Source organism: Oncorhynchus keta, chromosome 15, assembly GCF_023373465.1.
Source record: "Oncorhynchus keta strain PuntledgeMale-10-30-2019 chromosome 15, Oket_V2, whole genome shotgun sequence".
Classification (NCBI taxonomy): Eukaryota; Metazoa; Chordata; class Actinopteri; order Salmoniformes; family Salmonidae; genus Oncorhynchus; species Oncorhynchus keta.
Window position 1 is genome coordinate 7,514,111 of NC_068435.1, and position 25,067 is coordinate 7,539,177.

Sequence of the window (25,067 nt, forward strand, 5' to 3'; positions counted from 1 at the left end):
GTCACTTTCATTCAAGGTGAAAAGTGCTGCACCTGTATTTGTTTGTAAATTCAGGGGGTGGTCGAGAATGTAGCTGGATTGTCAGGGCTACTTGACAGAATGTACAGTAAAGTAGGAAAATGAAGGTTACCAGTTGCAACAGTAGTTGAATAGTACATTGCTGTAATGGTGGAGTTGAATGATGCCATTCCAAATGTTTCTTGCCCTTCAGGGGCCAAATTACTAGGTTTTAGACTTGTGCGTATTCACAACACCCTGATGTTTCACAGGATCCTCCAAGACATACAAATTAAACTGTAGGAGGGGAAAAAGGTGAGACATGGTTTGTCTTCACATAAAAAGTGCTGAAAATAATTATGTGTGAGATACAGTACCGCTCACTCTGTTGACTGTGGAGGAAGCACCACAGAGTCAATCATGTTTCTTGTTTAATCTCTTTCCTAGTGAACCGTCACCATGAGTACGGACGCGGAGATGGAAATCTATGGCAAGGCAGCCTTGTACCTTCGTAAACCCGAGAGGGAGAGGATGGAGGCACAAGCCACACCCTTTGATTCAAAGAACGCCTGCTATGTGACAGATGTCAAGGAGCTGTACCTTAAGGGTTTGATCACTGGCAGGACAGAGGGAAAGTGTACTGTCAAAGTCACAAATGCTGACGGCACTACAATGGTAAGTCTTACCTGAAAAGTATTGAAGTTAAAACATTATCTATATTGTCAAAGACATGCCAAAAGCTAAATATGAAATCAGTAACAAAAAAAAGATTAAGAAGCATTTCTTTGTTCTTTTTTAAGCAAAATATAACCTTCAAACAAAGCATTTTTATTGCTGCTATTCAAAACTGTCATGGAATTATTGATAATGACAAGTCAAGAATCACAATGTATTTGTCAGCGCGTGATTACAAAGTAGTTGGATTAAATGGGGGTAAGCATTTTAATGAGCAAAAAGCATTGAGTCTTGACCAGTTCGATCCGTGTGAAATCTAGATTTCTGACTGTTTCAGGACAAAGAGTTCAAAGAAGCAGACATCTACCAGATGAACCCCCCTAAGTACGACAAGATTGAGGACATGGCCATGATGACCTACCTGAATGAAGCCTCTGTGTTGTATAACCTCAAAGAGCGTTATGCAGCATGGATGATCTATGTAAGAAACCTGCATAAACATACACACATATTGTAAATGAACATAAGAAATTCCTACATGCATGAACATGAGAAATACACACGTAAAGCACTACACTCAAATGAATAGTAGAAACCAAAACATACCAATACAGTAGACCCACATTAGTATACCATAGTACACCCACATCCTCACATAAATCCAGGTAAAAGTCAATCTAACTTTGCTAAGCTCCTAATTGAAATCCCTTTCATCCAGACCTACTCTGGGCTCTTCTGTGCCACGGTGAACCCCTACAAGTGGCTCCCCGTGTACGACGAAGTGGTTGTCAACGCCTACAGAGGGAAGAAGAGGATGGAGGCTCCACCCCATATCTTCTCTGTCTCTGACAACGCCTTCCAGTTCATGATGATTGGTACGAGCTCTCATGGAGAAATGGATGGATGCATGGATGGAATCTACTGTCTTCGAGTCTAAGTTAGAACAGTTTGCTGGGAATCTCTCATTTCTCTAGCCTTGAATGGAACATTTCCAAAATGAAATTCATGATGATGCTTATGAATACAATGATGTACTCCAAATGTTGATTGGTTATAATAAGCAACATGTTTTTTGGTTCCAGATAAGGAGAACCAGTCCGTCCTGATTACGTAAGTTGTTTTCTATCATTTCACTTGAGAAGGTGTTTCTATTCTAATATATTGGGTGACTTGGGTGTTATAAAATACAGGACATTATGAATGGATTAGACTTTCTGTAGTAACGACTGGGTGTTATAAAATACAGGACATTATGAATGGATTAGACTTTCTGTAGTAACGACTGGGTGTTATAAAATACAGGACATTATGAATGGATTAGACTTTCTGTAGTAACGACTGGGTGTTATAAAATACAGGACATTATGAATGGATTAGACTATGCTTAACAATGACTCGATGAGTGGGAATATTCTTTAATTATTTACTTATGTTAGAAAACGTGTCTCCAGTGTATTTTTCAAAGCAATTTCTTAGTGAAATGCAATCTGCCATTCAAACATGTCTGACATTCAAACATGTGACTAAACCAATCTTTCTCTGTTATATAAACCAGTGGAGAATCCGGTGCAGGAAAGACTGTCAACACCAAGCGTGTCATCCAGTACTTCGCCACCATTGCTGTTTCTGGTGTCAAGAAGGAAGTAGACCCCAGCAAAATGAAGGTAACACATTTTAGTTTGGTGTTCTGTGTAAACTTTGTTTTTCATGCGGTGAATAGTGTTTTAATTTAAGTGTTTTCTAGTTTCTGAGCAACTTGTGTTTGTCTCAATCAGGGCTCTCTTGAAGATCAGATCATTGCAGCTAACCCTCTGCTGGAGTCTTACGGTAATGCCAAGACAGTGAGGAACGACAACTCGTCTCGCTTTGTAAGTATGAAGGGCACACTGTGGAAGTGACCTTCAATTGGAAAACATTTTTTAGTGGCTCCCTATAGGTGTCATAATACCCATAAAACCTTGCAGTAAAAACAGGGAAATGCTTCCAATTGTTTTTCCACCTTTTATTTCTCCCATAGGGGATTTTAGAAACACTTAAAATGTAAGATTCATTTAGTTGACCTATTTCTAACCCCCATGCTTTTACAACAGGGTAAATTCATCAGGATTCACTTCCAAGGAGGAAAATTGGCTAAAGCTGACATTGAGACCTGTGAGTTGGTTTTCCTTGTTTCTCAATACTTTCAATAAATCACACAGAATACTTGTTGGAGATTGAATCATTAAATGTAATGTTATCCTATGTTCTCTCTCACTCTCTCTCTGTCTCTCTCTCTCTCTCTCTCTCTCTCTCTCTCTCTCTCTCTCTCTCTCTCTCTCTCTCTCTCTCTCTCTCTCTCTCTCCCCCCTCTCTCTCTCTCTCTCTCTCTCTCTCTCTCTCCCCCCTCTCTCTCTCTCTCTCTCTCTCTCTCTCTCTCTCTCTCTCTCTCTCTCTCTCTCTCTCTCTCTCTCTCCCCCCTCTCTCTTTCTCTCTCTCTCTCTCTCTGTCTCTCTCTCTGTCTCTCTCTCTCTCTCTCTCTCTCTCTCAGACCTGCTAGAGAAGTCCAGAGTGGCCTTCCAGCTGCCCGCTGAGAGAGGCTACCATATCTTCTACCAGATGATGACCAACCACAAACCTGAGCTAGTTGGTAAGGCAAAGTACAGGTTAAGGTGAAATTATTAACACCGCCCTCTGTGGAACTTATTCAAATGTTTTCATAGTTCACACTGTTATTATAATGAGTACTTCCAAGGTAACAAGGCATCTAAACATGGGTCAGGTCTTTCAAGGTCTTTCATGGGAAAGATCAACTAATGCACTGTGATGCACTAGTCCAGGAGCCTCAGTCCCCCTCTTTTGATGCTATGCATTATATACTGCATGTATCCTTGAGTCCATCTATTGAGTAAAGGAGGGAGAGATACTGTAAAGGTCGGACAGCAGAATTCTCAGTGATTTAACTGACAAGCCATTCTCTGTTGTCCACAGAAATGACACTCATCACCACCAACCCTTACGACTTCCCCATGATCAGCCAGGGTCAGATCAGTGTGGCCAGCATTGACGACAAGGTCGAGCTGGATGCCACCGATGTGAGTGATACAAAGTGTGAACCAAACTCTAGACATGGAATGGGTAGGACCACAATACACACTGAATGCATTGATAAAATCCAACTTGATGGCAATTGGCCACCTTGTGTTAGTTAGTCATGTGCTTCAAGGCCATTCTTCATGCCTTCACACTTCACCTTGAGGCATACACATGTAAGACATCAGAGACTGCCACTAAGTCCCCTGTGGAACTGTGTAAAACTCATATTGTGCTGTCACATACTAGTGTGTTGGCCAAAAGTAATCAATGTGGAACTGAGAAGCCAGTTAATTCTAACAATCCCATTTGTTCTGGACTGAACACAGAACGGTAGTGTACTGTAACTGAGCAAACTACCATTCAGTTCCTCACTGTTGTACTTCCTCTTTAATACCAGGATGCAATTACAATCCTGGGCTTCTCTAACGATGAGAAAATGGCCATCTACAAGCTGACAGGAGCTGTAATGCACCATGGCAACTTGAAATTCAAGCAGAAGCAACGTGAGGAGCAGGCCGAGTCAGATGGAACCGAGGGTGAGTCCCACTCGTAAGACGTAATATATGGAAAGCATTAGTCCCTTTCCCCAACGTAGAAATAACAACGTAAGAAGTTCATTCCACGGAAACGGATTTGTGTTGAGATTTGAATTTAAAATGTACGACAAACAAAAATCATACATTTTACAGTTTAGCAAACCATTCAACTCAATACACAATTAACACTTTTAACAATTTACACGGAACATATTACGAAAACACATTTACTGTGCAGATGTGCAAAGTTTGGTAACAAGAATTTTGGTAACAAGAATTTTGGTAAAATCTCCCTCAGTTTTTTCTGTGCCCACGTTTTCCACAAACACTCTTAAATATCTGCTCTGAATTCAGATTCAACAATGTCTGCAAATAGCACAACTGGGTGATTTGAAAAGTCATAGCAAATGAATAATATAATACCCATAGCAAAAATACACTACACTACTGTACTGTACTATACACTACTGTACTGAACTATACACTACTGTACTGAAATATACACTACTGTACTGAACTATACACTACTGTACTGAACTATACACTACTGTACTGAAATATACACTACTGTACTGAACTATACACTACTGTACTGTACTATACACTACTGTACTGTACTATACACTACTGTACTGAACTACACTACTGTACTGAACTACACTACTGTACTGTACTATACACTACTGTACTGAACTACACAACTGTACTGAACTATACACTACTGTACTGAAATATACACTACTGTACTGAACTATACACTACTGTACTGTACTATACACTACTGAACTGAACTATACACTACTGAACTGAACTATACACTACTGTACTGAATTGATATGAGTAAAAACACTAACTAATTGGCAGGTCTCCCTTTACTTGTTAATTCTGTAAATTTTCATTGTTCTCCCTCCTCATGAGGTAACAGAATTTTAATGCACAAGGCAATGTTTTTTAAACATAGAGAAGGCAGAAACATTTCTCCAAAACAAAATATAAGTGTTGATATTAGTATTATTTCTAATAGCGTTTAAGACTTTTTCTGCTGTTTTATAAAACTCATGTTCATCTGTTTGACCAGAAATCAAAGCATTTGTTTATTCCTCATTTTCAAGATGGCAAATGGTAAAACAAATATATATATGTATTTATATTTTCCTTAATTTCTAGAACATATAGACTCTTTGCTTTCTTTTGACACCCAATTTGAGATGTGCCTATGAACTTCCCATGTTGGTGCTCATTGGTCCTTTTACAGGAAATGACCAAGACAGACGGTGCCACATGAACGTCAGGCAGGATATACATTTTGGAGATCAAATTCCAACCTCCAGAAATGATTAGAATAATGGATGTGGGTGAAAATGAAAACTGAACCGATAAAAGACGTCAGAATCAAGCGATCTGTTGTTGGTTGTTGGTTTTCTCTCCAGTGGCTGATAAAATCGGCTACCTGCTGGGCCTGAACTCAGCTGAGTTGCTGAAATGTCTGTGCTACCCCAGAGTGAAGGTCGGCAACGAGTACGTGACCAAGGGACAGACTGTGCCTCAGGTAAGGCGGTTAAACACAGCATCAAATATTTTCTGACAACATGAATTATTTTGGGGACAATTGCATTGCTTTTTTTCCCAACCTTATCACTGGACATGGTCAATATATCATGTATTAATTTGAGGCATTATCATTGAAGGTTTATAATGCAGTCATGGCTCTGGCCAAGTCCATCTATGAGAGGATGTTCTTGTGGATGGTCATCCGTATCAACGAGATGTTGGACACCAAGAATCCAAGACAGTTCTATATCGGTGTGCTCGATATTGCCGGATTTGAGATCTTTGATGTGAGTATGAGACCAGAACAAGACATTTAGTTGTGATTGAGAAGGATTTACAACCTTGTATCATGAAATTAACCCTTCTGAAATTCCATCAACAGTACAACAGCATGGAGCAGTTGTGCATCAACTTCACCAATGAGAAACTGCAACAGTTTTTCAACCACACCATGTTCGTCTTGGAACAAGAGGAGTACAAGAAGGAGGGAATCGTCTGGGCCTTCATTGACTTCGGCATGGACTTGGCTGCCTGCATTGAGCTTATTGAGAAGGTAAATTGTCTGTAAGGATTATAATGGGATGCAACATCAAAGCTCATAGGGAGCACATTGAGAGATATTATCACAATGGTAAAAATGTTCTGACTGTTGAGAACTCAATATGTTTCCTATGATGTCCCCCTAAATGAATATAATCCTATAAAATTATGTTTGCTAAATAAATAAAATGTTATCCTAAATGTAAAATCACACTCTTTTGATAAACATCTCTTTTTGTAAAGCCATTGGGCATCTTCTCCATCCTTGAAGAGGAGTGCATGTTCCCCAAGGCTTCAGACACTACCTTCAAGAACAAGCTGAACGATCAGCATCTTGGCAAAACCAAGGCATATGAGAAACCCAAGCCTGCCAAAGGCAAGGCAGAGGCCCACTTCTCCCTGGTGCACTATGCCGGCACTGTGGACTACAACATCACTGGCTGGCTGGAGAAGAACAAGGACCCCCTGAACGACTCAGTTATTCAGATGTACGGGAAGTCCTCAGTCAAACTGTTGGCTGCTCTGTATCCCGCTGCCCCACCTGAGGGTAAGACTAGCATCAAGTCAAAAGATTAAATTAATAAGCAATAGTTACAACTCAGACCCACATTGGTTTTAAAGCACTGGCCACCAACCTTGTCAGAGTCAAGATCACTTTCTGATTCAAAATGCAAGCCAAGATCTACTGCTCAGATTTCTTTTAAACATGAACATTACATCCTATGCAACATTACCCAATTAAAAACAGCTCTGTAGTAATGAGGTTTGTTCAGTGGGCTATAGGCCCAATACATTATCACTGTATACAGGTTATACTTCAATTGCCCTGCCAATGTGATGTTTTTCAGACGACTTTGAAATTCTGTATCTACATAAAGAAAATAGGTATATGATCACACTGGTAATAGATCATTTGTCGTTACTTGTGAGCCACAGCTGAGTGAGAATAATAGTTTCCTTTTTTTAATGGACTGACAGCCTTCCATCTGATGGTCAGTCTGAGGGGAGGGAGGGAGCAGAGGTGAGACTGCCTCTCCCCCGACTCACTGTCCCTCCACTCTCCCTCCCTCCGTAAAGAGAAAAGGGGACACAGTCTTCCAGCTGATGGTGAAACTCAAGTCGCACACTGCATTCTTTCTGCCTCATACACCAATTCATTGTTGTTACTGCGGTGACCAGAGAAACTGAAATATTCCTCGATATTAAATAAGACACAAGCCACTAATAATAACAACACAAGTGTATCAGAACACTTTGCTTTACTCGTTGTATGCAGCTGTAGTGATGGTTGTAGTCATTCATTACAGCTGCAGACTGGTTGTCCTCATTCATTACAGCTGCAGACTGGTTGTCCTCATTCATTACAGCTGCAGTGCTGGTTGTAGTCTTTCATTACAGCTGTAGTGCTGGTTGTCCTCATTCACTACAGCTGCAGTGATGGTTGTCCTCATTCATTACAGCTGCAGACTGGTTGTCCTCATTCATTACAGCTGCATGGGTTGTAGTCATTCATTACAGCTGCAGTGCTGGTTGTCCTCATTCATTACAGCTGCAGTGCTGGTTGTAGTCATTCATTACAGCTGCAGTGCTGGTTGTAGTCATTCATTACAGCTGCAGTGCTGGTTGTCCTCATTCATTACAGCTGCAGAGCTGGTTGTCCTCATTCATTACAGCTGCACTGCTAGTTGTAGTCATTCATTACAGCTGCAGAGCAGGTTGTAGTCTTTCATTACAGCTGCAGTGCTGGTTGTAGTCATTCATTACAGCTACAGTGCTGGTTGAAGTCATTCATTACAGCTACAGTGATGGTTGTAGTCATTCATTACAGCTGCAGTGCAGGTTGTAGTCATTCATTACAGCTACAGTGCTGGTTGTAGTCATTCATTACAGCTGCAGTGCTGGTTGTAGTCATTCATTACAGCTGCAGTGCTGGTTGTAGTCATTCATTACAGCTGCAGTGCTGGTTGTAGTCATTCATTACAGCTGCAGTGCTGGTTGAAGTCATTCATTACAGCTGCAGTGCTGGTTGTAGTCATTCATTAAAGCTGCAGTGCAGGTTGTAGTCATTCATTACAGCTACAGTGCTGGTTGAAGTCATTCATTACAGCTACAGTGCTGGTTGTAGTCATTCATTACAGCTGCAGTGCTGGTTGTAGTCTTTCATTACAGCTGCAGTGCTGGTTGTAGTCATTCATTACAGCTGCAGTGCTGGTTGTAGTCATTCATTACAGCTACAGTGCTGGTTGTAGTCATTCATTACAGCTACAGTGCTGGTTGAAGTCATTCATTACAGCTACAGTGCTGGTTGTAGTCATTCATTACAGCTGCAGTGCTGGTTGTAGTCTTTCATTACAGCTGCAGTGCTGGTTGTAGTCATTCATTACAGCTACAGTGCTGGTTGTAGTCATTCATTACAGCTGCAGTGCTGGTTGTAGTCATTCATTACAGCTACAGTGCTGGTTGTAGTCATTTATTACAGCTGCAGTGCTGGTTGTAGTCATTCATTACAGCTGCAGACTGGTTGTCCTCATTCATTACAGCTGCAGTTCTGGTTGTCCTCATTCATTACAGCTGCAGTGCTAGTTGCATTCATTACAGCTGTTGCTGGTTGTAGTCATTCATTACAGCTGTAGTGATGGTTGTAGTCATTCATTACAGCTGCAGTGCTGGTTGTAGTCATTCATTACAGCTACAGTGCTGGTTGTAGTCATTCATTACAGCTGCAGTGCTGGTTGTAGTCATTCATTACAGCTGCAGTGCTGGTTGTCGTCATTCATTACAGCTGCAGTGCTGGTTGTACTCATTCATTACAGCTACAGTGCTGGTTGTAGTCATTCATTACAGCTGCAGTGCTGGTTGTAGTCATTCATTACAGCTGCAGTGCTGGTTGTAGTCATTCATTACAGCTGCAGTGCTGGTTGAAGTCATTCATTACAGCTGCAGTGCTGGTTGTAGTCATTCATTACAGCTGCAGTGCTGGTTGTAGTCATTCATTACAGCTACAGTGCTGGTTGTAGTCATTCATTACAGCTGCAGTGCTGGTTGTAGTCATTCATTACAGCTGCAGTGCTGGTTGTAGTCATTCATTACAGCTACAGTGCTGGTTGTAGTCATTCATTACAGCTGCAGTGCTGGTTGTAGTCATTCATTACAGCTACAGTGCTGGTTGAAGTCATTCATTACAGCTGCAGTGCAGGTTGTAGTCATTCATTACAGCTGCAGTGCTGGTTGTAGTCATTCATTACAGCTGCAGTGCTGGTTGTAGTCATTCATTACAGCTGCAGTGCTGGTTGTAGTCATTCATTACAGCTGCAGTGCTGGTTGTAGTCATTCATTACAGCTGCAGTGCTGGTTGTAGTCATTCATTACAGCTACAGTGCTGGTTGTAGTCATTCATTACAGCTGCAGTGCTGGTTGTAGTCATTCATTACAGCTGCAGTGCTGGTTGTAGTCATTCATTACAGCTACAGTGCTGGTTGTAGTCATTCATTACAATTACAGTGCTGGTTGTAGTCATTCATTACAGCTGCAGTGCAGGTTGTAGTCATTCATTACAGCTGCAGTGCAGGTTGTAGTCATTCATTACAGCTGCAGTGCTGGTTGTAGTCATTCATTACAGCTGCAGTGCAGGTTGTAGTCATTCATTACAGCTGCAGTGCTGGTTGTAGTCATTCATTACAATTACAGTGCTGGTTGTAGTCATTCATTACAGCTGCAGTGCTGGTTGTAGTCATTCATTACAGCTGCAGTGCTGGTTGTAGTCATTCATTACAGCTACAGTGCTGGTTGAAGTCATTCATTACAGCTGCAGTGCAGGTTGTAGTCATTCATTACAGCTGCAGTGCTGGTTGTAGTCATTCATTACAGCTGCAGTGCTGGTTGTAGTCATTCATTACAGCTGCAGTGCTGGTTGTAGTCATTCATTACAGCTGCAGTGCTGGTTGTAGTCATTCATTACAGCTGCAGTGCTGGTTGTAGTCATTCATTACAGCTGCAGTGCTGGTTGTAGTCATTCATTACAGCTGCAGTGCTGGTTGTAGTCATTCATTACAGCTGCAGTGCTGGTTGTAGTCATTCATTACAGCTACAGTGCTGGTTGTAGTCACCGCTCTGCTGTAGTTGTCGAGTCTCTCTCTTGTCATAGTTTATATCGTTTTTACATCTCAAAGTAGTAACTTTGTTGTGGGTCCGATTCTTGTTTTTACAGTCTATGGCTCGAGGAAACTGTACAGGCACGGTGCTGTGAGCTATCTGATTGGTCAGCAGTAGGCCTATACGTGCAGTTGATTTGCTCTCTACCTTCAGACATGAAACGGTTTAAAATCCCGATCGACATGTTGGTGACCAATGCTTTGAATTCTTTGAATGAATCACAATTTATCAGGGTTATTTGCTGGGTTCATTTACTCGTTCAATAGGTGTTATTTTGCACAATCCCGTTGGCAGCATTTGATTCTCTCATTTCTAATGATCTTTTATTTATTCACATTTGAACAGATACGACCAAGAAAGGAGGCAAGAAGAAGGGTGGTTCCATGCAGACTGTGTCGTCACAGTTCAGGGTGAGCTTTTGAAATGTGTATATTCAGTCCTCCAAAAGGTGCATTGATTAACATAAATGATTTCTGAGAAAATGGTTTGTAACCCTCTTCCAGGAGAACTTACAAAAGCTGATGACCAACTTGAGGAGCACTCATCCTCACTTTGTGCGCTGCCTGATCCCGAACGAGTCAAAGACTCCAGGTACAAGAAATACTGAGTTAAATATGACATCTTATCAGTACAGTATCAGTAACCTTAACAAGCCCAATCCTTTAATCTGTTAATAAGTATTAAAGAGACATGGTTTGTTTTTCCAGGTCTGATGGAGAACTTCCTGGTTATCCACCAGCTCAGGTGTAATGGTGTTCTGGAGGGTATCAGGATCTGCAGAAAGGGCTTCCCCAGCAGAATCATCTATGCTGACTTCAAGCAGAGGTACACTCACACAACACACACACACACACCTGCTCCAAGGGTTTACCCAGCATCAGAATAGGCTTAGCTTTTATGTAAATATAACCGACCTATTACAACTTGACATGTGTTAAAAATGTCTCCTCATTCAGGTACAAAGTACTGAATGCCAGTGTCATCCCTGAGGGCCAGTTCATGGATAACAAGAAGGCTTCTGAGAAGCTGCTTGGGTCCATTGATATAAATCACGACGATTACAAGTTTGGACACACCAAGGTCAGTCAAATACCACCCCCCTCCCCTGTTCCCGCAAATACTGACATCCAAACACAACTTCAATGATCATTTAAACATGAACCATTCAACATGTCTCCAGTTGATCTATCCATCATTTCTTCTTCATTTAAAGGGTCAATCTGCAGTTGCATCCATTTTTTTAAATGATAAATTAATGATATGGACCCATTGATTCTTGAAGAATATAACGTATAAATGCCTCATGAGCTCAGTTCAACTGTGGAACCCGAAGGATAAGCTTATTTTACTCTAATGGTTTTTAAACTAAGTAAATGTAAACTAACGCTATATAGCCTCAAAAAATGGTTAAACCTATCATTTAATAGCATGGATGGTCAGTCCTTGCATCCTGTCTATGAATTTGAGAGTTGTTGCATTTCTCCAGGCCCATCACAGTTTTTTTTACTGAAAAAGGGGCAGGGAGTACATTTTGTTATTTCTTCAACTGCTGATTGACATTTAAACTTCTGAAAAAGGTGGAAAAAGTTTAGAAACTCAACTCATTATCATGTGCATTGTGTTAGAGTGGTATGGCTTCAGTTATCTGTGTACATTATTCATCTACACCTCTGCAATAACTTCCAACTTCTAAACAAGCTGTCCCATGGTTTGTTTGTTTGCACTGCAATCTTTATATTGTTCAAATGAATCTAGTGATGTTGTTCCCCTGTTCTGATCCAACCCTTTCTATCTGTCACCATCTGACTCTGGTTCCAATGGCCATGTTGACCTGTGTCTCAGGTGTTCTTCAAAGCCGGTCTGCTGGGTGTCTTGGAGGAGATGAGAGATGAGAAGCTGGCTGTTCTGGTCGGCATGGTCCAGGCTCTCAGCCGTGGATTCCTCATGAGAAAAGAGTTCACCAAGATGATGGAGAGGAGGTGAGGAAGAGTAGACATCTTGGCAAAGCTTTATGTGAACCACCTGAATGTAATGCATTATGATCACATACTGTATATGCTGTGAGTTGATCAGAAAGAGAAAGTAGGTCTTATAATGCTCTATTAGTGCTGCAGTTTGGGATTTGGCAAAGCTGTTCAGTTGTAATTTATATTGGTGATATTTATCCATTCATTATTAAATAACATAAAATGCCTCCTGATTTAAGCATGACCTGTCAGTCCTTGCATCTAGAACTCTGTCTATGAATGTATGAGTTGTTCCATTTCCTTAGCTCCGTTCCTCAGCTGTATACTCAAAGTGTTGGGGGGGATGTTGTTCTTCAAATCCCAGAATGTAGCTTTAAGCATGTCACTCACCATGTCACTGTATCCTCTCTGTCGACCAGAGATGCCATCTTCACCGTCCAGTACAACATCCGTTCATTCATGAATGTGAAAACCTGGCCATGGATGAAGGTGTACTTCAAGATCAAGCCCCTGCTGAAGAGCGCTGAGACGGAGAAGGAGCTGGCCAACATGAAGGAGAACTTTGACAAGATGAAAACAGACCTGGCCAAGGCTCTGGCCAAGAAGAAGGAGTTGGAGGAGAAGATGGTGTCCATTCTGCAAGAGAAGAACGACCTGGCACTCCAAGTTGCATCTGTGAGTGAGACATGATCCTCATAAGGTCATATTTTCATACACATGAATACACAATTTTTTTTATTGCACATGTTAAACACATATTTTATGAATATTAATTTGCTGTGAACTCTATTTTTATTTACCAGGCAAGTCAGTTAAGAACAAATTCTTATTTTCAATGACGGCCTAGGAACAGCGGGTTAACTGCCTGTTCAGGGGCAGAACGACAGATTTCTACCTTGTCAGCTCGGGGGTTTGAACTTGCAACCTTCCGGTTACGAGACCAACGCTCTAACCACTAGGCTACCCTGCCACTAGGCTACCCTGCCACTAGGCTACCCTGCCACTAGGCTACCCTGCCACTAGGCTACCCTGCCACTAGGCTACCCTGCCAATAGGCTACCCTGCCAATAGGCTACCCTGCCAATAGGCTACCCTGCCAATAGGCTACCCTGCCAATAGGCTACCCTGCCAATAGGCTACCCTGCCAATAGGCTACCCTATGACTAAATAAATTCCATATTTTGATAAAGTGAGGAGGCTGATTTTTCTCCTGTTCTAAAATCAGGAATCAGAGAATCTGAATGATGCTGAGGAAAGGTGTGAGGGGCTCATCAAGAGCAAGATCCAGCTGGAGGCCAAACTCAAAGAGACGACAGAGAGGCTGGAGGATGAGGAGGAGATGAATGCTGAGTTGACTGCCAAGAAGAGGAAGCTGGAGGATGAGTGCTCTGAGCTGAAGAAGGACATTGATGACCTGGAGCTCACCCTGGCCAAAGTGGAGAAGGAGAAGCACGCCACTGAAAACAAGGTATTGTGTCTTACCAAAGACAGTTTAACCAAACAATAACCCAAACCATAATCAACTCAAAACATAACTCAACAGAAATGGAATTCCAGATGTATTGTGGGTGGCGGAAACATGAAGACACGAAATAGTAGAATAGTGGTACTCCCCACGTTTACTGTATGTTCAGCTGCCCCTCGTTTATAACTTCCATTCAGTACACTGGCATGGAGTACACTGCCACCTAGTGTTGAATCTATAGAACAGTACCTGTTGACACATTTCTAATCTGAATTAAATGAATGCAATACATTTGAAACTAAATCTCCCATTTATGTGAAGTAACAAAAGGCTAATTATGTGGTGTCCGTTTTCAGGTTAAAAACCTGACAGAGGAGATGGCGTCTATGGATGAGAGTGTTGCCAAGCTGACCAAGGAGAAGAAAGCCCTCCAAGAGGCCCACCAGCAGACACTGGATGACCTGCAGGCAGAGGAGGACAAAGTCAACACTCTGACCAAGGCCAAGACCAAGCTGGAACAGCAAGTGGACGACGTGAGTGGAGTTGGACTTTTTGGATGTTATTATCTTCTGTTGTTTAGATTTGAACAATACATGTGTGTTTTTATCTTGTAGCTTGAGGGTTCTTTGGAGCAAGAGAAGAAGGTCCGTATGGACCTTGAGAGAGCCAAGAGAAAGCTGGAGGGAGATCTGAAACTGGCCCAGGAGTCCATAATGGACCTGGAGAATGACAAGCAGCAGTCTGATGAGAAAATCAAGAAGTAAGCAAACAATACCTGCCATATTGACAATAATGGTTGTTCTTGACTAATTCTTGCAATTACGAATGAGCATTTACATGCGATACGTATGATACTCTTATATTATTATTATTATTATACTCTAACTCTATTGAACCGAAACCAACCTTGCAATCAACATGTTTGTGTTTCTTAGGAAGGAGTTTGAGACATCCCAGCTCCTCAGTAAAATTGACGATGAGCAGTCTCTGGGAGCTCAGCTACAGAAGAAGATCAAGGAACTCCAGGTACAGTACAGGACCTAAGCTCTAGTACAGTAAAGCACACAGCTGAAACATCTCCTAAAAAAAATATTCTGGTAGCACACATTTTTTGGAAGATGTGGTTTCTTACCGTTGTGGTTTTGATTCCCGCATGGGATGCTATCTACTGAATATATTAGTGTAACTGGTTTTGTATGAACACATTTAAAAAATATATATACTATTATTGTTTTATGTATTGTAGTATCCATCAACTGTGCTCCTGCTTCCTGTTCTAGGCCCGTATTGAGGAGCTGGAGGAGGAAATTGAGGCTGAGCGTGCTGCCAGGGCTAAGGTTGAGAAGCAGAGAGCCGATCTCTCCAGGGAACTTGAGGAGATCAGCGAGAGGCTGGAGGAGGCTGGAGGCGCCACTGCTGCTCAGATTGAGATGAACAAGAAGCGTGAGGCTGAGTTCCAGAAGCTGCGTCGTGATCTTGAAGAGTCCACCCTGCAGCATGAGTCCACGGCCGCCGCTCTGCGCAAGAAACAGGCCGACAGTGTGGCTGAGCTCGGGAGCAGATCGACAACCTGCAGCGTGTCAAGCAGAAGCTGGAGAAGGAGAAGAGTGAGTACAAGATGGAAATTGATGACCTCTCCAGCAACATGGAGGCCGTCGCCAAGGCTAAGGTGAGTAGTGATGTTTTGATCAAGCAGTGTTGAGGAGGGTCAACGACATTACCATTCAAGTGAACTGAAGTTGACAGGACTCTCATATATAAAGTAATGATGGAACATGTTTCACTAACAGGGCAATCTGGAGAAGATGTGCCGTACTCTTGAGGACCAGCTGAGCGAGATCAAGACCAAGAATGAGGAGAATGTCCGCCAGATCAACGACATCGGTGGACAGAGGGCCAGACTCCTGACAGAAAATGGTACCATCATCAACAAAGAACAACAAACCAATGAATTCTCCAGTAAAACACAATAACAAGTATTGGGGGCTGTATCCACGTATTCCAGTCCACAGAGTTTCTACTGTTCTGACTTAAACTGTAATGGTCTCACTTTAGAGCCATTTGTTACATTATCAGAAAAAAATATTTTATTCAGATTACTAATACTTTTGAAAAACTAGATGATTACTTATTTGATTACTTTTAAATTGAGAAATGATGTTTGGCAAAAAAATACATTGACTTCATTTGTTTTCTCGCAAGTTTGTTAGTTCCACCTGAGCGAGTCTGACCACAATTCAGAGACCACTTTGATGACACACCAAATGGGTTTGATGGATGTTTTTTGTCTGCTTCTAATGCCTCTTAAGGGGAAAGTAATCCAAAAGTAATGTAAAGTAATCAGATTACATTACTGATTTTGGGTAATCCAAAAGTTACGTTACTGATTACAATTTGACAGGTAACTAGTAACTGTAATGGGCTACATTTAGAAAGTAACCTACCAAACCCCGAATATTCAACACCTGACATTGCCCTAGTTGAAATACATGTTCAATCTTAGAGAACAAAGACCCTTTTAACAAGATGTCCCTCTGTCCCTGCAGGTGAGTTTGGCCGCCAGCTGGAGGAGAAGGAATCTCTGGTGTCTCAGCTGACCAGAGGCAAACAGGCCTTCACCCAGCAGGTGGAGGAGCTGAAGAGGCAGATTGAGGAGGAGGTCAAGGTAAGGGAATCCCAATGTGTCCCTCGAGACAAAATTATTGCCCACACCTGATATAGACGGTAACCAGGCCACCCTCAGAGACTTCTACTGTCATATGTTTTACAATCTCTCTTAGTCTTTACATTTCTCTATATTTGTCTCGAAAAGGCTAAAAACGCACTGGCCCACGGTGTCCAGTCTGCCCGCCATGACTGTGACCTCCTGAGAGAGCAGTTTGAGGAAGAGCAGGAGGCCAAGGCAGAGCTGCAACGCGGCATGTCCAAGGCCAACAGTGAGGTGGCTCAGTGGAGGACTAAGTATGAAACTGATGCCATCCAGCGCACAGAAGAGCTGGAGGAGTCAAAGTGAGTCGCATGGAACAGCAAAACTCAAATATAGGGTGTGGATTGTGAGTGGTAGGGAACTCTTTTTAAAAAAGTCACGTTGAGATGTATTGTAACGTTTGTAAACCCTCTGTCGTCAAACAGGAAGAAGCTGGCCCAGCGTCTGCAGGAGGCTGAGGAGACCATTGAGGCGACCAACTCCAAGTGTGCCTCCCTGGAGAAGACCAAGCAGAGGCTGCAGGGAGAGGTGGAGGACCTCATGATTGATGTTGAGAGAGCCAATGCCATGGCCTCCAACCTAGACAAGAAGCAGAGGAACTTTGACAAGGTGAAAATTAATTATCCTCAACCTAGAGGGATATTTTATGTCTACTGTATGATCAAATGTAGCATAATTCTAGCATATTTCTGATTCTAAAATATTCATCAAGACCTAATGAATATACCATGGATTTCCCCAGGTTCTGGCAGAGTGGAAGCAGAAGTATGAGGAGGGCCAGGCTGAGCTGGAAGGAGCTCAGAAGGAGGTTCGCTCAATGAGCACTGAACTCTTCAAGATGAAGAACTCCTACGAGGAGGCTCTGGATCATCTGGAGACTCTGAAGAGAGAGAACAAGAACCTGCAACGTGAGCATTTGACAGCAGTTCTATTGGGCTCATGTTTGACTAGTGTAAACATCAACATTTACATTTTTTTCAACTTATAATCGGTATTCCTTTGAACAACCCAAAGGAGTGGGGGCATTTAGATTTACAAGAACCTATGAAGTGCTGATTAATTCATGAATCAAATTGTATTTGTTACCTGCTTCGTAGAAAACAGGTGCTTACGTCCCTTCCCAACAATGCAGCGAGAAAAAAAGGAAATAATAGTGACAAAAATAACACGAGGAATAAATACACAATGAGTAACGATAACTTGGCCATGTACACAAGACACCAGTACCGAGTCAATGTGTTGATGTGTAGATCGTTACATAGTAACCAATATCTACCCAGACTTATGGCTTGGGGTAGAAGCTGTTTAGGGTCCTGTCTGTTCCAGACCTGATGCATTGGTACTGCTTGCCATGCGGTAGCAGAGAGAACAGTCAATGATTTGGGTGGCTGGAGTCTTTGACAATATTTAGGGCATTCCCTGACACCGGCTGGTATAGAGGTCCTGGATGGCAGGAAGCTCGGCCCCAGGAATTATTATGATTCAATGTCAACTTCATTGCATTGACAATACCCATTGAAAATCTCCCAAGTCTAAACTGCTCCTGTGTTTGGTGTGTGCAGAGGAGATCGGTGACCTAACTGAGCAGATCGGAGAGACTGGCAAGAGCATCCATGAGCTGGAGAAGGCCAAGAAGACCGTGGAGACAGAGAAGTCTGAGATCCAGACCGCTCTGGAGGAGGCTGAGGTACAAACTACAGCTGTTTGATGGGAAAAGCAGTGTTCATTTGATCATTTGGATTATTTGGATGCAGAAGCATCAGCTCCTCTTCCTGGGGTCCACAAAAAACACAAGACAACAAGTAACAAAACACTGATAGACAAGGACAGTCACACAAATGTAAAATACGATATACAAACAATACAACTAAAGTGGTACACTATCCAACGCCAGCTACAGTCCCACACTCCCTGTATTGGTGTTTATTGTAGTCATATATATTTAATTCCTTGTGTTATACACATCCAAATGTATTGAACACAATTGGCCTGACTGCTTCTCTTTGTCCAGGGAACACTGGAGCACGAGGAATCCAAGATTCTGCGTGTGCAGCTGGAGCTGAACCAGATCAAGGGTGAGGTGGACAGGAAGCTGGCTGAGAAGGACGAGGAGATGGAGCAGATCAAGAGGAACAGCCAGAGGATGGTTGACTCCATGCAGAGCACCCTGGATTCTGAGGTCAGGAGCAGGAATGATGCCCTGAGGGTGAAGAAGAAGATGGAGGGAGACCTGAACGAGATGGAGGTTCAGCTGAGCCACGCCAACAGGCAGGCCGCTGAGGCCCAGAAACAGCTAAGGAACGTCCAGGGACAGCTCAAGGTAAAGGGACTGGGATATCAGGCAAAAAAATCTGAAGGTTAGGGAGAGATTTGTTTGTGAATCTGTAGGAATGAATAGAACAGAGAAATTGAATTGAGTTGACTAATATAGTGTAGAAAGAGATATTGGGGAAATTCTTGTCAATTAACATTTCTTTCACTGATCCTCTACTTCCACAAGTCCTAATGAACCCATGTGATTGTGAACCCCAGGATGCCCTGTTGCACCTTGATGACGCCGTCCGCGCTGCAGATGACATGAAGGAGCAGGCAGCCATGGTGGAGCGCAGGAACGGTCTGATGGTGGCTGAAATCGAGGAGCTGAGAGTTGCTCTGGAGCAGACAGAGAGAGGACGCAAAGTTGCTGAGACGGAGCTGGTAGACGCCAGCGAGCGTGTTGGACTGCTGCACTCCCAGGTATGGGTCAAAATCCGTTTCTAATGAAACTCAACCAAGCATACCGTTTCTGCCATGTTACCTGAAAGTTGTCTTGAGAGTCACATGTTGTTTCTTACTTCTCCTCCAGAACATCAGCCTTCTGAACTCCAAGAAGAAGCTGGAGTCTGACCTGGTGCAGGTGCAGGGAGAGGTGGAAGACATTGTCCAGGAGGCCAGGAATGCAGAGGAGAAGGCCAAGAAGGCCATCACTGACGTGAGTCCTTATGATCTGTTCAATTGCATTCACTTGATTTGTATCCAAAGGTCAATGCTATCTGGGATGGTTTAACAGAACAAAGATCTCAGAGGAACGATATGATTGGTGCCAAATGGTGCAGAAATTAAACAAACTACGATTTCAGGCGGCCATGATGGCTGAGGAGCTGAAGAAGGAGCAGGACACCAGTTCTCACCTGGAGAGGATGAAGAAGAACCTGGAAGTCACAGTCAAGGATCTGCAGCACCGTCTGGATGAGGCTGAGAATCTGGCCATGAAGGGAGGCAAGAAGCAGCTCCAGAAACTGGAGTCCAGGGTGAGTTAACAGTTGGGTGGATTAGGGTGGATCGAAATACTGATTGCTGGAAATGTATTTAATCATACAAATACACAGGAGCATTGTGTAATGACTTTCTCTCAATACCCCACATAGATAATGAAATTGTATCATTACAGATCCCTTTATTTAAATTGTGAAAGTACATAGGAACAGAAAACAATTGTGCCTCCTTGACTGGGTAGAAGAATATACCTCTGTTGTACTAAGATTTGTTGCGTCCAAAAAGGTTCGTGAGCTCGAGACTGATGTGGAGGCTGAGCAGAGAAGAGGTGTAGATGCAGTCAAGGGAGTCCGCAAGTATGAGCGCAGAGTCAAGGAGCTCACCTACCAGGTAACAGAAAGTGCCTTCATCCCAAACTTGACACTAACACAGACAGGTTTGTGTATAAAACTATGTGACATTGATTCTTTGATCTTGTCCCAAAGACTGAGGAGGATAAGAAGAATGTTGTCAGACTTCAGGACCTGGTAGATAAGCTGCAGATGAAAGTCAAGGCCTACAAGAGGCAGGCTGAGGAAGCGGTGAGTCACATACTTTGTCAGCGTACATTGATAAACATATTTTTTCCCTTGTAGACATTACAAACCTTAATATCCATACAGTTTAGTTTAGGCTTTAACCAATGCCTCACAAAGAAGAGCACTGATTGGTAGATAGGTTAAAAAAATGGCAAAGGAATTAACTTGTTAAAGGAATGCTTTATATCTGCAAGGATTGGGGAGTTTATCAGGATGAAGAAAAAAACAGAATGGTGTAAAGCAAAGGCAAAATCCTAGAGAAAAAACATATTCAGTCTGCTTTTCACCAGACACTGGGAGACAAATACAGGCCATCAGTTGATACACTCAACTAAAAAACATTTTTAACAGCCTATAAATTAAGATAAAATAGCTTACAGACAAATACTCGCTCCAAACACATTCTTTAAACAGACTCACTCATCCAGAGAAATTAGGGTTACGTGCCTTGCTCAAGGGAACACCGACAGACTTTGACCTAGTCGTCTGGGGGGTTTCAAACCAGCAACCTTTCGATTACTGGCCCTACGCTCTTAACCGCTAGGCTATCTGTGGCGTAGCATTAACTGTGGGTAGCTAATGAGAAGGATTTTTGACTTATATCTTCTTGAAAAACGATGGTGAGACTTAAAAATGTCTGTATGGCAATGATCAACATCCAAATCGACAGATCTTGAATAATTATGAAAGTATTGCACAATCCAGAGATTTAGACATAAAGACACAAAGACACAGCCAAAGATGTGAATACCTATCTAGTCCTGATATAGTTTTTATTTATTAATTTTTTATTAATACCAATGTTTTTTTTAAATTGTTCTTCTACTTTGATATTACAGAGTATGTTTTGTAGATCGTTGACGACAACAAAAAATGAATTTAAATCCATTTTAATCTGCATTTGTAACACTATAAAATGTGATGTTATCCAAGGGGGTGTGAATACTTGTTTTAGACACTGAACATCCCTGGAGGCAGTGGTTTGATCCCCCATTTCACCACTCATTCTCTCTGCTGGATCATCTATCTCCCTATATACATTGTTTTCCTAAATCTGTCAATAAAAAAGTACTTTAAAATACCTATAATATTAATTTGCTACCTGAAGCTTCAAACTTTGAATGCTGATTTTATGCTCCCCCTCTCTTTTCCGCACCCAGGAGGAACAAGCCAACGGCCACATGTCTAAGTTCAGGAAGGTTCAGCATGAGCTGGAGGAGGCTGAGGAGCGTGCTGACATCGCTGAGTCTCAAGTCAACAAGCTCAGAGCCAAGACCCGCGACACTGGAAAGGTACAGAGTTGCTACTAAACCTAAACCTGACTCATGTTCAAATATGGCCACATCAACACCACTCATGAGTCGGTCCTCACAGAGGTCAAAACCAAACTTTTACACTCACTAAAATGTATTTAAGACCTCTAAGAAGCACATATCAGGTAGGGTCAAAATAGATGAATTCAAAACTAAATTGGTACTTCAACATTGAAAATCAAAGCTCAGCCTTTAATGCTTCATCCATTACATTATCTCTAACTGTTCATATATTCATATATTTTACATATCCATTATTAATACTCATCCATTATTTTATTTCTGTCTTCCTTACAGGGCAAAGAAGTTGCTGAGTAAACAAGACCAAAGTCTTACATCATTTTCCTGTGTTGCATAAAATATGATTTTCACAGTGAAATGTTTAACTTGCATTAAAAACGTGTCGGCTTACGTACACTCTCTTTGTGACTGTGGACTCATTACTCAGCAAACAGCTGTTTTATATAGTACAAATATTGTACTTTAATTTAAGGCGCAATCTAAGATTCCAAAAGCAAAGATGCGGTCTATGTGTTGCTATGGCAGGAAGCGTTGTTTAGATATTATCAAATAGGCCAGCTAATACCATCCTACCATTACTCATTAATACCATCCTACCATTACTCATTAATACCATCCTACCATTACACATTAATATCATCCTACCATTACTCATTAATACCATCCTACCATTACTCATTAATACCATCCTACCATTACTCATTAATACCATCCTACCATTACACATTAATATCATCCTACCATTACTCATTAATACCATCCTACCATTACTCATTAATACCATCCTACCATTACACATTAGTATCATCCTACCATCACACATTAATATCACCCTACCATTACACATTAATATCGTCCTACCATTACACATTAGTATCATCCTACCATTACACATTAATATCATCCTACCATTACACATTAATATCACCCTACCATTACACATTAATATTGCATTCAACATGTAACTACTTTTGGGTGTCAGGGAAAACATACAGAGTAAAAAATACATTTTCTTTAGAAATGTTGTAAAGTAAAAGATGTCAAAAAATATTGATTGTAAAATAAAGTAAAGTACAGATACCCAAAAAAACTACTTAAGTAGTACTCTAAAGTATTTTTACTTAAGTACTTTTTACCACTGGTTATTTCTTAACTGAGTTGACTAGGAAGTTGTCCCTGGGTGCTTGGTGTGTTCAGTAATAGTTCTATAGCCTTGACCGCTATGGCAGCTGTTGTTTCTGTTGGACACTGAGGATACCAGTTTGACTGAAGATGTGATGAAAGGATCTATTTAGTCCTGAAATCCACCCCACGAACAGAGCCAATTTCTGAGGGACTGACTGCCATTAACTGTTAAAACTGACATAATAACTGTCAACATAGCATTTCAAGTTATCAATATAAAAAGCTTCCTCTCAACTTTTGAAACATTTTCTTACCTCCTAGTTACAAGTTGAACACTCCGATAGCTGTATCTGAAACTATGACGTATAATGCATCATAATGTGGTTATAACGCCTCATAAGGTCTTACTGTCATCTCCTAATGATCCTGATTAGTGATTTATAAGAATACATTATAAAGGCTCATACATGCTTATAACAGATAATAATGCATTATACTTGTCAGTCTTACCACCTACACTTCCAATTGACGTGGAAATGACATCATCCACATTAGACCGTCATTTTTATGTCCCTGAATTAGGATCTTCTCTGATCTTCTTAGATCCCCAAGATAATTATTTGTGGAGTTTGTGTGTTTGTGAACAATGGTTCTGTCACGCCTTGGTCATAGTGTTTTGTGTTTTCGTTCTATATTTTGTTCAGGCCAGGGTGTGACATGGGGTTATTGTATTTTCGTATTGGGGTTTGTAGTATTTGGGATTGCGGCTGAGTTGGGGTGTTGTTAGGCTTGGCTGCCTGAGGCGGTTCTCAATCAGAGTCAGGTGATTCTCGTTGTCTCTGATTGGGAACCGTATTTAGGTAGCCGGGGTTTCTCTGTGTATTTCGTGGGTGATTGTTCCTGTCTCTGTGTAGTTTCACCAGATAGGCTGTAATTAGATTTCACGTTCCGTTTGTTGTTTTGTATTTTGTAATAGTTATTTCATGTATCGCGATCCTTCATTAAAGATCATGAGTAACCACCACGCTGCATTTCGGTCCGACTCTCCTTCTACAAACGAAGAACGACGTTACAGGTTCTCACAATGGTTCTCACACAAACAATGTACACCGAGGTGAACTATAAAAAAACAACCTTCAAACACCATGTGTTATTTTAACTACAACTGTCTGCTTGGCCTTGAAGCCATCTCTTCCTGCCTCACTCGATTCTATGTTTAGCTGTCTCATAAATGTCTGAAGTCTCCACTATGTATGTGGCATAGTGGAGATCTGAGATCAGATGATTAAAATAGCGAAAGCGTCAGTTTCCTCCTTTAAAGGTTAGCACCTATAAAAAAAAAATATATATAATAAACTGTGAGGACATAATAAAACGTAACTCGTGGATGTGGCCGCCGATCACTGGTCCATTGGGTAAATCAAAAGGTCTGAATGTTTCAGAGACCACTAGTGACTCTGGTCTCTATCAGTCACTCTTGTGGTGAAAACTATCTATACCAATAAAAAATACAGAATGTACTCAAACATTTTATTATTTTTTTTTAAATGTGCATGAGATTAGATGTTTTATACCTCAAGAGTAGGTGAAGTTTACATCCCAGGCCATCTGCTGTTCAGATCCCAGCTATACGCCTCAGTCCACATCCCAGCACCATATAATTTCCTGGTTTTAATCTGTTGCTAATTTGTTCCATTCATTTGGAGTTGAGGCAAACACATTGCTGCAAATCCAAGTAATACATAATAATAATTCATTCATTTATAATATATGCCATGAAGCAGACACTTTTACAGTCTTACAGTCATGCATACATTTTCCATAAGGTGGTGCGGGGAATCAAAACCCACTCGACACTTTAATGGGCCTCACCCGGGTCTGTAATTCCACAATGCTTACTACGCGTTAATGGGCCTCACCCGGGTCTGTAATTCCACAATGTTTACTACACGTTAATGGGCCTCACCCGGGTCTGTAATTCCACAATGTTTACTACACGTTAATGGGCCTCACCCGGGTCTGTAATTCCACAATGCTTACTACGCGTTAATGGGCCTCACCCGGGTCTGTAATTCCACAATGCTTACTACTCGTTAATGGGCCTCACCCGGGT

At 41.7% G+C, this 25,067-nt stretch overlaps 1 pseudogene; it reads left to right on the top strand.

The window, feature by feature from the left end:
* The first annotated feature begins 444 nt into the window (after positions 1-444).
* Positions 445-22,230, top strand: LOC118376965 (myosin heavy chain, fast skeletal muscle-like; annotated as a pseudogene).
* Positions 22,231-25,067: the final 2,837 nt, after the last annotated feature.